Source organism: Podarcis filfolensis, assembly GCF_964270895.1.
Source record: "Podarcis filfolensis genome assembly, chromosome: 12".
Taxonomy (NCBI): Eukaryota; Metazoa; Chordata; class Lepidosauria; order Squamata; family Lacertidae; genus Podarcis; species Podarcis filfolensis.
The window spans coordinates 9,669,636-9,683,027 of NC_139614.1; the positions used below are offsets into that span (position 1 = coordinate 9,669,636).

The 13,392-nt window shown below is 42.0% G+C and overlaps 2 long non-coding RNA genes across 3 annotated transcripts; one reads left to right on the plus strand and one right to left on the minus strand.

The window, feature by feature from the left end:
* Positions 1 to 2,534: 2,534 nt before the first annotated feature.
* LOC310745621 lies at positions 2,535 to 5,799 on the minus strand. The gene is made up of 3 exons (XR_014540237.1): positions 5,651 to 5,799; positions 3,076 to 3,209; positions 2,535 to 2,971 (listed from the first exon to the last, which is right to left on the minus strand). It is a non-coding gene; the product is annotated as an uncharacterized lncRNA (long non-coding RNA).
* A 43-nt stretch (positions 5,800 to 5,842) lies between these two features.
* Positions 5,843 to 10,331, plus strand: LOC310745608. Of its 2 annotated transcripts, XR_014540222.1 has the most exons (4): positions 5,843 to 5,950; positions 6,750 to 6,947; positions 8,222 to 8,288; positions 8,833 to 10,331. It is a non-coding gene; the product is annotated as an uncharacterized lncRNA (long non-coding RNA). The 2 variants fall into 2 exon arrangements; XR_014540223.1 differs by lacking the exon at positions 5,843 to 5,950 and having other exon boundaries at positions 6,120 to 6,947.
* Positions 10,332 to 13,392: the final 3,061 nt, after the last annotated feature.

A 13,392-nucleotide genomic window follows, 5' to 3' on the forward strand; every position in this document is an offset into this window, starting at 1 on the left:
TCCTGGAGAGTGAAGTCAAATGGGCCTTAGAAAGCACTGCAAATAACAAGGCCTTAGAAAGCACTGCAAATAACAAGGCCAGTGGAAGTGATGGTATTCCAGCTGAACTATTTAAAATTTTAAAAGATGATGCTGTTAAGGTGCTACACTCAATATGCCAGCAAGTTTGGAAAACTCAGCAGTGGCCAGAGGATTGGAGAAGATCAGTCTACATCCCAATCCCAAAGAAGGGCAGTGCTAAAGAATGCTCCAACTACCGCACAATGGCACTCATTTCACACGCTAGCAAGGTTATGCTTAAAATTCTACAAGGAAGGCTCAAGCAGTATGTGGACCGAGAACTCCCAGAAGTGCAAGCTGGATTTAGAAGAGGCAGAGGAACCAGAGACCAAATTGCAAACATGCGCTGGATTATGGAGAAAGCCAGAGAGTTCCAGAAAGACATCTACTTCTGCTTCATTGACTATGCAAAAGCCTTTGACTGTGTTGACCACAGCAAACTATGGCAAGTTCTTAAAGAAATGGGAGTGCCTGATCACCTCATCTGTCTCCTGAGAAATCTCTATGTGGGACAAGAAGCTACAGTTAGAACTGGATATGGAACAACTGATTGGTTCAAAATTGGGAAAGGAGTACGACAAGGCTGTATATTGTCTCCCTGGTTATTTAACTTATATGCAGAATTCATCATGCGAAAGGCTGGGCTGGATGAATCCCTAGCCGGAATTAAGATTGCTGGAAGAAATATCAACAACCTCAGATATGCAGATGACACAACCTTGATGGCAGAAAGTGAGGAGGAATTAAAGAACCTTTTATTGAGGGTAAAAGAGGAGAGCACAAAATATGGTCTGAAGCTCAACATCAAAAAAACGAAGATCACGGCCACTGGTCCCATCACCTCCTGGCAAATAGAAGGCGAAGAAATGGAGGCAGTGAGAGATTTTACTTTCTTGGGTTCCATGATCACTGCAGATGGTGACAGCAGCCACGAAATTAAGAGACGCCTGCTTCTTGGGAGGAAAGCAATGACCAACCTAGACAGCATCTTAAAAAGTAGAGACATCACCTTGCCAACAAAGGTCCGTATAGTAAAAGCTATGGTTTTCCCAGTAGTGATGTATGGAAGTGAGAGCTGGACCATAAAGAAGGCTGATCGTCGAAGAATTGATGCTTTTGAATTATGGTGCTGGAGGAGACTCTTGAGAGTCCCATGGACTGCAAGAAGATCAAACCTATCCATTCTTAAGGAAATCAGCCCTGAGTGCTCACTGGAAGGACAGATCGTGAAGCTGAGGCTCCAATACTTTGGCCACCTCATGAGAAGAGAAGACTCCCTGGAAAAGACCCTGATGTTGGGAAAGATGGAGGGCACAAGGAGAAGGGGACGACAGAGGATGAGATGGTTGGATAGTGTCTTCGAAGCTACAAACATGAGTCTGACTAAACTGCGGGAGGCAGTGGAAGACAGAAGTGCCTGGCGTGCTCTGGTCCATGGGGTCACGAAGAGTCGGACACGACTAAACGACTAAACAACAACAAAGGTTCAAACCCAGTAGGGTTTAACCACTGCCTTGCCCCCTCACCCCCCTGGCAGCAATGCTGTTGCCAGGAGCCCAGGCTAGCAGGGGTGACCTTTCTGGCTGCCCTGTGACCTCCAGGATCAAAGGCAACTTGCTTCTGAATGGCACCATCCCATCTCCTGCTTCTGGTTTTCCATACTTCGTGTAAATAGGATAATGAATTAAATAGGCCTTTGGACTAATACTTCAGGTCTCTCCCTCCATTCTTAGCTGTCAATCTCATGCACTGTACATCTTCAGGCCGTAGGAGCGGGGATTTCATTTATGAATATTGACTCCCTATACATTGGTACCTCTGGTTAAGTACTTAATTCGTTCCGGAGGTCTGTTCTTAACCTGAAACTATTCTTAACCTGAAGCACCACTTTAGCTAATGTGGCCTCCCGCTGCCACCGCGGTGCTGGAGCACGATTTCTGTTCTCATCCTGAAGCAAAGTTCTTAACCTGAAGCACTATTTCTGGGTTAGCGGAGTCTGTAACCTGAAGCATATGTAACCTGAAGCGTATGTAACCCGATGTACCACTGTACAAGCCCTATACACTTGTACAAAATTACAACGTTAAGGAAAATGATGTTAGGATATTTCCGTTCCACCTTATAAGGGAGCAGGATGTTTGTGTCACAGCCTGCGCATTTCCTGTTCACAGGATGTTTATGTTTTCTGTTGCTTTCGTTTCTCTCTTGGTGTCGAAGACACTGAAGCAGGCAGTCATGTTTTTTTGTTCTGATCAACGCTGAATAAAACTTGTAAATAATGCTCTCCTGAGTGCGACTTTTGCTGTGCATTATCTGCTGATAGAGCGTGCATCAGCCCAGGAATGTGGCAATCTATTTCTGGAGCTCGTGTCGCTAATTGCTGATACTGCGTGTCTACGGGAGATCGATGGACGTCCGGAGACGACGTGGAGTCATGATGGACTTTATCTCCCTGGCAGTAGCCCAACAAATAATAGGCTAGACTTCTTTCCCCTGGCATGATCATTTTTATGTACAGTGGGGTGTAGGTGGGAAGGGGGATATTAAAATGCTTAACTTTATACCAACAGTCCATTGTTGCTCTTCCCATAACAGCTTCAGATATTGTTTCATTTCTCAGAAACAAGTGACTTCTGAACAAAGACAGGACCTCTTTGTAGCGGCCAAGCCTTGAGGTCACTACCAAGCAGCACATTATCTCCTGAGGATTCATGAACTTCTATGCCCTTCCTCAAAAGAACTGGTATTTTAGCCCCCAAACTCCCCTCTGAGGTAGGTTTGGCTGGAAGAGAGTGATTTACCCGTTGCTGCCCAGTGAGTTTCAGAACCAAGCCAGACAGCGTTTGTGTAAAATATATTCATTCTTCTTTTGCGAACTCAAATGGTTTGCCTGACTGTGCCACAGAGTATCCTAAGGCAAAAACATATTAGCAGATAGCATTAAATTTACAATTATTACCAAGGTAGAAAGAGGGCAAAACACTGCATTTTTATAATGGATTTTCACATCCTTACCTCAGTAGGATTTTTCTGTGAGGTAAGCAGTTTTGAAATATTCAGACCGACTAAGCTTGTTTACTCATGTTCTGGGTCAGCTCTTCAGATGGTGTAAACTGGTTGAGCTCCATTAAAAGCAATTGTTATTGAACCTGTATGAAGAGGAATTTTTGCTCAGTGTCTACTTTTGCTGTACTGTTTGTACATTCTCTCTGTTTTGTTCCTATTGAGTATTCAGTCTATGATGGACAACCAGCCACCCAAATTAGCATATTTCCCATTGCCAAACGAGGTTGAAGATCATCGAGGCACCTGAATTGCAGATTCCAGTCAGCAATTTTGTTTCCAACAAAGGAACCCTTCTTGCTATTATGCAAATATCATCTTTCACCAGAAGGCAAATTCTTGCCTCTTAATATTTAAATTCCATCTCCACATCACTGATCTCTAAACAACATCCTTTCTGTGAAATTTTCTTAAGAACTTTGTAGGACTTACAACAAAAATAATAATAATAATCTTGGTTTTCCTCTCTCCGGCAGAGTGAAACTATTGGCTGTTGTGAAGCAGAGCGTTCCGCTTTCAGGACACAGAAGGGAGGAAAACTCAACTTAAAACTGTTAGAGGAATTACAATGTCAACTGAATCAAACTCCTGTCCTTAGGGAAAGTACTAAAGCAGGAAGGGAAGAAAGAAACAGACCTGCTATTATCAGAGCTTTGATTATCTTTCCATCACAGAAAGAGAAAGAGGCCATGTTGGCAGGATGCAATTAAACGTCTCTACTTTCTGGCAGCGTGCAAATCAGGTGGGAAAAGCTCATTTTATGTGCCCCACCCATGTGGTTGTTAACACACACTCCCCACTATGGAAAATGGCACTATGGAATGGCACTGTCGGAAAACAACTCCCATATCTCAGCCAGTGTGAGCAATGGGGGCATAGGTAACATTTAATGTTGTCCTGATAATGGCTCAGGACCGCAATACCTCAAGGACCACCTCTTTCCATATGAACCCATCTGGACCCTGAGATCATCTTCTGAGGCCCTTCTTCATGTGCCTCCTCCTTGAGAGGTCCAGAGGGTGGCAACACAAGAAGAGGCCTTCTCTGCAGTGGCTCCCCATCTGTCGAATGCTCTCCCCACTGTTCTTATTCAAATCAAATATCTTTAATACGGTCAGTGACCAGGAAGCAATTTATAAAAATATGACATTAAAAGTAGTATTGTGCTACAAATAACAGTAGAAATATGGCCAATTCATAGAATTGGTGCTTATATTTATGACCAGGTTTCGACTTTTAAAGTTTTAAAAATTCAATTCAGGTGTCGCTACTGTTTATTATCGTTCCTTCGATGTTTACAATTTGAACTCCGTTGTTGACATCATTGCTCGTCTTATTCTTGTTGCAATGTAACAGTACTTTGCCACGGGCCTGTTAATTTTGGGCTCTTTGTCAGCTAAGAGGTGTCTGATATAGGACTGTTCTTATTTTGATTTTATATATTGTGATATTTTCTGTGAACTGCCCTGAGACCTCCGGGTATAGGGCGGTATATAAATTCAGTGAATGAATGAATGAAATACAGATTCATTGTTATCTGTTCTTGTCCAATTGAAATATTAAGGGTTTGTTTACACTTCTCTTTGTCCTGTGGCTAGAAAGCATGGGGCTGAGTGGTTTCGCTTTGGCCCACCGCTTTCTCCCAGAAAACCCACTCTTTAGTGCTAAATCGGAGCAAACATCGATCCTGAGAAAACCCAGTTGACATTTGCACTGCTTCTTCCTGGGGGAAAGCAGTGGGGGAAAGCAGATAAGCCCTAACTGGGGCTGCAATCCCAACACATTTACATGGGAGCAAGTCCCATTGAATTTCAGTGGGGCTTACTTCTGAGTAGATATGTATAGGCTTGCCTCGTTAAAGCAAGCATAGAGAAATATTTTGTTGTAATAGGTGAAGAGGTGTTCTCTGGCTTGCACCAAGAATAGTCACCCCTTCTTATGAAAGAACTTTAAACTGTTTATTTTGGTACAAAGATGCAGCTGAGGCCCAAAGTCTCAGTCAGTCAGATATCTTCACATTTATTCATGTATGTGACTACAGCAGCAAGAATGTTATTTGCCCCAAAATGGAAAGAAGTCACAACGAAAGAAGAATGGATACAAAAAAATATGGAATATGCAGAAATAGTGAAACTTACCAGACGAATAAGAAATCAAGATAACAAACTTTTTATAAAGGAATGGAAATATTTATGGAATGTTGAATATTTACAAACAAACTGTAAACAGATAAGAACATTATTGTAATAACCTGCAGTTTCATAAAAGCCTATATTTAAATAAGTGAATAAAAGAATAAGTTAAGTTAGAATATGCAGAAAATGTAAAAAAATAAATTTAAGGAACTGCAGAAAGAGGAGGAAGTCGAGTTTTGAAATGTTAGAATGATTGTAAAACTATTGAAATGTATATAACTAGAAATCATAATTTATTTATTTTAAGTCAGTCATTTTACAAATAAAGAGTGGTTCTTCTTGCCACACATTTGAAGGAGGCCATCAAACTAACTTTTTACTCTCCAACGTACCATTTCCCTGCAGTTGGGCACAGAGATGTGATCCTTCATGTTGATTGGTTAATGCAGAACATTGTGCAAAGTGCTTTTCAAAGGGGAAAAACTAACCGTTGATAAGAAAGGGAAACTCCTGCTCAGGTCTTCTCTGCACTGCAACTGGCTCCAAGTCTCTTTATCCCTCTCTTATTTGAGGGTTAGGGTTAGGGAGAGAGAAAGCTGTATGCATGGAACAAAAGCTCCAGGCACGATCAAGTCTTGATGAACCTTCCTCAGTCTTTTCCCAAAAGATGATAGTGATTTTATCCTTGCAGGGTGGGTTCTGCTTTTTTTAAGACAGAATTCTGTTTCTACTACCTAACTGTCCCACTTCAACTTCCAGAACCCTTATGCTCCATGGGTCCCCCGTGTCCTGCCAAGGTATGTTAGAATTGTGATCTACCACATGACAACAAGTGATTTCCCAGCTTTAAAATAAAAATATGAAATAATACTTCACAACTATAAAGGACAAGTTTTGCTCTAATTTGCCCTAATCTTTATTGAAAAGAAAGTATCTCCCACACTCAAAAGTCATTTTGCTTGCAAATGCCACAGGCAATGTGTACACATTTTTTAAATGAAGAGATAAACTTTATCATTGCAGAATGCAAGCTGGACTTGTAGTTGAAGTAGCTCTTCAGATGTTATCTCTGGGCCAGATATTCTGTCAAACAGTGCAATAAGTAAATGGGAATGTTCACCAATTAGGATATATTGTCTGAAACACTTGTCACTGGATAGTTTTCTGCAGATGCTTGGGTGATAGAATGTAGTGCTAAAAGCAGCGACGTCTAAGATTCAAGATATTTTTTTCCTGCCTTTTTAAAAATTCAGCGCAAGTGTATCTGCTGAGTATATGGTCCTGAACATCTGCTATCAGTGGATAATGTCAATGGTTTAATGTTTCTTTGGGGATAATTGAAGTTTATCAAGTGCAATGCAGTTCTGTCAGGTTGGAAGTAACTTTGCCTTTTCTTTCTTAGGGAGGGCAGTTTCGAGGTTGCAAAAAAAATGAAATAAAACACTAGTGCTTTTCTTATATTATTTCATCATCTTCATTTATTATTTCCAGAGCATTTAACATGTACAAAGCACTGCACAATGGACGAAAACTCACTGTGATCCCTACCTAAAGGCCTGAAATGTAATAAAGATGAAGAGAAGAGAAATGGGGAAGGAATACTAAAAGATTGTGCGGGTGCTAGGTGAAGATGAATAAAAACCAGGCCGAAACCATCAGTAACTATAGAAGAGCACTGCTACTGGAAAGGTAAGAAGCAAATGGTATTTTAAAATGGGAGAGAGGGAGACAGATGGATGGATGCACAGATTGGTGTTAAATGAAATAAAATTCCCTTGGTGCAGCAAGATAGAATGGATGAGGGGGGGGAGTATAGACAGCATTTCATTCATTATTTCCAGACCCTCCAAGTGTCCCCATTTTCCAGGGAGAGTCCCGGATTTACAGAAGCCATCCTGGTTTCTTATTTGATCCCGGAATGTCCCGATTTTCCTTAGGACGTCCCTATTTTCATCCGAGAAATGTTGGCGGGTATGGAGTTATGCGATGCACGCACATACCCCAAGCCAAGGAGATAAGTAACTATGCAACCTTTAGAAGACATTTGAAGGCAGCCCTGTATAAGGAAATTTTTTAATATTTTATTATGTTTTTATATATGTTGGAAGCCACCCAGAGTGGCTGAGGAAACCCAGTCAGATGGATGGGGTATAAATAATAAAATTATTATTATTAATGTTTTGGAATAGGACTTCTCTATTTTAATCAGAGAAATGTTGGAGTGTATGTACTGTATTGGCCTGAATATAAGCCACACCTTTAAAATTCGGGGGGGGGGAGACAATACCCGAATTTAAGCCGCTCCCTTAAAATTCTGCAGGCACTCACACCCGGTCCGTTTTACCATTTCAGCTGTTTCAGCTGTTTTACCGTTTCAGCTGTTTCAGCAGCGATATTATAAAAGCCAATTTTTGTAAGGTCTCAATTTTAAACCAAACTTTAACTTTTCATGGTCAGAATTTGGAAAAAAAAAGTGAGGCTTATATTCAGGCCAATACGGTATTTCTGTTGCCTAGAAATCACCAATACTCATTCGCAAAAGCACATGGAATTGTCCATCACAATAAAATAAATGATGCCATTGTTTCATATAGACATGAAAATTATCTAGGACCAAAAAGGGATATCAAGCTGTTAAGAATAAATGAAGAAAACACTCCAACATTTCTCTGATGAAAATAGTGGTGTCCTATTCCGTCGTCGTCATCACAATTTTACTATTGACTATTTCCACCTATTTAGAAAAAGTATGTTAATATGTTAATATGAGTGGGATGAACAGAAGTAACCAAAGAGAGCATCATTGGAGGGGCGTGAGAAATCCACATGTAAGTACTAAAAGCAGAAGAAAGATGGCCAATGCTCAAGCTTAGACAGATCAAAGAAACAGAATTTAATCTGATAAAGAGAACAATTTGTTTGTCGTTCCTGATACATGTTTTTTTAAAAAAACCTTGTAACAGATCCGTTCAAATAAGAGCTACGAATTCCAAGATGAGTGTTGGCAGTGTGGACAGCAAAGGATATCAGGTGTACAACATCATATGGATTTGATTTCCCCCCCCCCTTTTTTTCTAATATTAAAATCTGTATGTTGGCCAAATGGATTTTTGCTAATCATTGTGATGACCTTCTGTTTGATAATCTATTTACTATTTCTATTTGCTTAGATGGCTCGGGTAAGAGAATGCCAGTCACTTAGGAGATCTCTATTTGTCTACTCTAAAGTTTAACCAGCTGCCAAACTACTTCTGTAGGTGGCATCAGGCATCCCAACTGCGATGCAGCTGGCATGGCGAGGAGAGAGAGCAGCTGGTTGAGAATGCACAGCAGAGCAACATGAAAGACATGAAAGCACAGGGAATGGGGTGGACTGAATTCCTTGATGTATATATTTTTAATAGCTCCTTAAGCTTTACATGTTATTATAAGAAACCTTTCCTTTATTTTCTAACCATTTGAGCTCTGGCCACAAAAGACTGATGACTTATTCTGCCTTCTCCAGATACAGTCAAATATTCTCTCTCTCTCTCTCTCTCTCTCGCTCGCTCGCTCGCTCTCTCTCTTCTTGTAGGAAAGAAAATCTGGGAATTGGGGAATAAGCAAGAAAAAGATGCCCATTTACGAGATGCCAAATTACTCCATCTGTGAGGATGGCAAAGTGCTCTGAGTTTCCACCTCAGCATTACCCTTTTAGTGGAAATCTGTGATTGGGATTGGCATGACATCGGGGGAAGAAAGTTTCTTGGCACTAACGTTGAGGGCTCTCAGCCGCCCTTTTAAAGTGTCCTCCTCTGAAATGTTGCATCACTCCTTGTCTGTTGGATGCAGTCCTATTTATAGTCACTGTTCATCAATCACCTAAATATTTATTATCAGGTGCAAACTGGAAAAATAAGTCAGCACAAAGGATATGCTGACTCACCATATACCAGGGACAGGAAACTTCTCATCATCAACTCCTGGTCATGTTGGCAAGGGCTGAATAGAAGGGAAATCCAGCATTATCTGGAGGGCCTATTGGCAGAACCTATTTGGTGTTTCGCAACTTGCTGACTAGTTGCAGAACCTTAGCCAGATCTAGCAGAGTACACGCAGAATCCATGGAAGCAGTTGGTAACTTGGCTGCAGACAGGATAGACGAAGCAGGAACCAGGAACTTGTAGTCAGGTGTTTATTATATACAGTGGACTATTTACAGGAACAGAACACGGATCTTTAGCTTGCTCTCTCTTACACGACTCACAACTCCTACACTGACTGACACACAGAACTCTGAACCTCTGAACCTCGAACTAACACATTCCAGTTAGTAGACCATTATTATCACTCCCTTGAGAGAGCTTGACCAATCAGGGAGCGGTCTCCATGCCTCTGTTATCACCAGGCAGACTTACTCCTTCAGATTGCCTTCTGGCTGTCTGCCAAACCTTAATTGACTCTGTGTGAGTAGCTGCATGTACACAGTCTCCCAACAGGGCTAAAGATTAGCCACATCTGCTTTAAATCATATCCTCTGGAACCTCCACTCCCAAGTCTTGCTGAAATTACCAACAGCATGGAGAAGGTCTACCCCACACTTAGACTCGCCAACAAAATGGCTACTGATGGCCACAGACAGGTAATATAACACCAGTCCTGAAAGACCTGCATTGGTCCCAGTACATTTCTGAGCACAATTCAAGGTGTTGGTGCTGACCTTTAAAGACCTAAACGGCCTCAGCCCAGTATACCTGAAGGAGCGTCTCCATACCCATCGTCTAGGCCGGACACTTGAGGTCCAGCTCCGAGGGCCTTCTTGCGGTTCCCTCGCTGAGAGAAGTGAGGTTACAGGGAACCAGGCAGAGGGCATTATTGGTGGTGGCGCCCGCCCTGTGGAAAGCCATCCCTTCAGATGTCAAGGAAATCAACAACTATCTGACTTTTAGAAGACACCTGAAGGCAACCCTGTTTAGGGAAGTTTTTAATGTTTGATGTTTTATCATGTTTTTAATATTCTGTTGGGAGCCGCCCAGAGTATCTGAGGGAACCCAGCCAGATGAGTGAGGTATAAATAATGTATTATTATTATTATTATTATTATTATTATTATTATTATTAACCACAACATAGCTTGACTAACAACCTGCATTAATATTTTATCCGGGACCTAGGTATACATGCACGGAAACTCCTTAAGAAACATTTACTGAAACTATTTCGGCTTCTCTCAGTAATGTCGCAGAGCAAGCAGGACCTTCCGGTTTTGCTTTATGATGTTGCTTCAGGCAAAGTCCAGTAGAACCACCATTCAGGAGTTGAACAATTAATCTGATCATTCAAGTGCCTTCAGTGTTCACCATCCAGATCATGTTTCATCGCTAAATAATTCACAGCAGTTTAAATATATTTGGTCTTGGGTGCCCTTCAGGACTAAGGACTAAAGTATAACGTGTGTGTGTGTTTAAAAATGCATTATTTCTATAATTAATGCCAGTATTTTGCAGATGAGAAAACCCATTTTAATCTTAACTTGCTTTTTCTCACATCAGTCTAAGTTGTTGGTAGCAATTTTCATAGGTGTTTTTCCCCCCGTTAGATCACATTTCTATATCTCTTTCCACCCTCCCGCCTGGTACATTGTGTGTTCTTCTCTTTTCAATGCCTCACCGTCAGAAAACAGCTTCATTTATTTATCAGAGAAAATCATTTGAATGCATAGTACGCATCTTTTACTATTTCACTCTCCAGGTGCTCCATCTCTCTGTCTTATTACTGCGCTCTCCTAGATATCGGTTGGGTTTGTCAACAGAGGTGTGTTTTGCCATAGAGATAAAAGCAATTACTTTTAATTGTGATTCACTGCGTGAAAAGGTTAGGGGAGCCTAGGGTTCTGTTATCCTTGCATTCATACCAATACCTGTGGCTTGCATCGTGGGCCCACACTTGCTGAGGAGAAATGAAAATCCTGTCTCCCTCCACTGACAGCACATTGTGTGGTTTGTTAGACATGGCAGAGTGAAGATAATATATTGCTTTTAGAAGACTCCGAGGCCTGCCATGGCCGTTTGCACCTCATAATTAGCATTTAAATGGCCCGTTTCAAATATTTCAAAGCACATCACATACATTATCTCAGTCATCCTCGCAGCAGTCTTCTAAGGTATATGACAGTATTCTTTCCATCCTCATTTTGCAGAGGTGAGCTTGAAACTGAGAAATAGTGGCTCACCTAAAGCCACCTAATGAGTTTCTTGTCAAGGCATTAAGTCCATTGTCAAGTTTCTTGTCAAGTTTACAACTCACAAGTTGCAGTCCAATGCTCATTTATCTGGATACAGGTAGGTAGCCGTGTTGGTCTGCCGTAGTCGAAAGAAAATTTAAAAAATTCCTTCCAGTAGCACCTTAAAGGTAAAGGGACCCCTGACCATTAGGTCCAGTCGTGGCTGACTTTGGGGTTGCAGCGCTCATCTCGCTTTATTGGCCAAGGGAGCCGGCGTACAGCTTCCGGGTCATGTGGCCAGCATGACCAAGCCGCTTCTGGCGAACCAGAGCAGCGCACGGAAATGCCATTTACCTTCCCGTCAGAGTGGTACCTATTTATCTACTTGCACTTTAACGTGCTTTCGAACTGCTAGGTTGGCAGAAGCAGGGACCGAGCAACGGGAGCTCACCCCGTCGCGGGGATTCGAACCGCCGACCTTCTGATCGGCAAGTCCTAGGCTCCGTGGTTTAACCCACAGCGCCACCTGCGTCCCTAAACTGAATGGTATAGTTTTTGTAAAATATGCAGGGATTTGTGATATGTGAAATGAACCATGGAAAGAGAAGAAGGGAAGTCATATATATCTTAAGGATGTAAAAACGAGTACTTTAAATTTAACCCACAGTGCCACCCAGATCCCTTTGAGACCAACTAAGTTTGTTATTGGTGTGAGCTTTCGTGTGCATGCACACTTCTGCACATGTAAGCTCATATCAATAACAAACTTAGTTGGTCTCTAAGGTGCTACTGGAAGGAATTTTTAAATTTTGTTTCATTTATCTGAAGTTGGGGATATATGTGTGAGTGTGTGTGTATGTATCTCATTCCGGAATCATTTAACACAGTAGGAAGAGCCAGTGTCAGGAGTCAGCAATCTTGAGGCCAGCACTCCTGTTGACCCTCAGAGCTTCAAGGCACTAGAATCATAGAATTGTCGAGTTGGAAGGGACCATGAGGGTCATGGGAGAGGGTTCTCACCCGCAAATTATCTGGCTGATTTACAAATATCTAAGTACAGACACTCCTTTACCCTGGCCAGATTTAACGTTCTGCCCTCTGCCCTGCTGCTAGGCAGATATGAGGGCAAACCATATGAGTCACGTGTTTGCCCATGTGGCTCATCGGAAGTGGAAACAAGTCTGCATGTATTGCTGCACTGTAGTTACTACGAGGATCTACGCCTGACCTTTATTGCCCCAGTTCTACAAAAGCTTAAAAATGAACCAGAACTCCAACGTATGAGAGCCTTGGTAGAAGATAAGGTTCCTGAAATTACAATCAATGTTGCCAAATTCTGTGTAGCCGCTATTAGGCGCAGGAAACGAGCTTTCCAATGCCAATATGCAGGCGAAGGCAAATACCTAATTTTATTTATGCTGTCTAATTTTAAATTGCTGTTATGGGCTAATCTGTATTGAAATTGTCCTTTGTTTTTTCCGGTGTTATGCTTTGCTGACTAGCTGTACGAGTTAATCTGGTCTGTGACCGTTTAATAAAATTTTGATTTGATTTTGATTTTGATTTGATTTTGATTTGAGGGTCATCTAGTCCAAACCCCTGCAATGCAGGAATCTTTCTCCTAAATTGGGGCTCGGACCCACGACTCAAGATTAAGACCCATGTGCTCTACCAAAGAGCTATGTATGTCTTCTTCCTTTTCATCCTCGGCGTCACTGCCCATTTCCCTCTCCCAGGGTGTAAGCAATGACTGTGAGAAGATGCAGAGATGCACCAGTTTGGGGTGCTCCTCACAACCGTTTTGATGCCCGAGGTGGCGGCGCTCGCAGCAGCGACAGCGCAGGTGCGGGCTGCAGACCTCGCTTCAGGACCTCACTGTGGCGCCTCTGCTTCTGGGGCACAATGCCCTCCCGAGCATGTGTGTGCCCCATC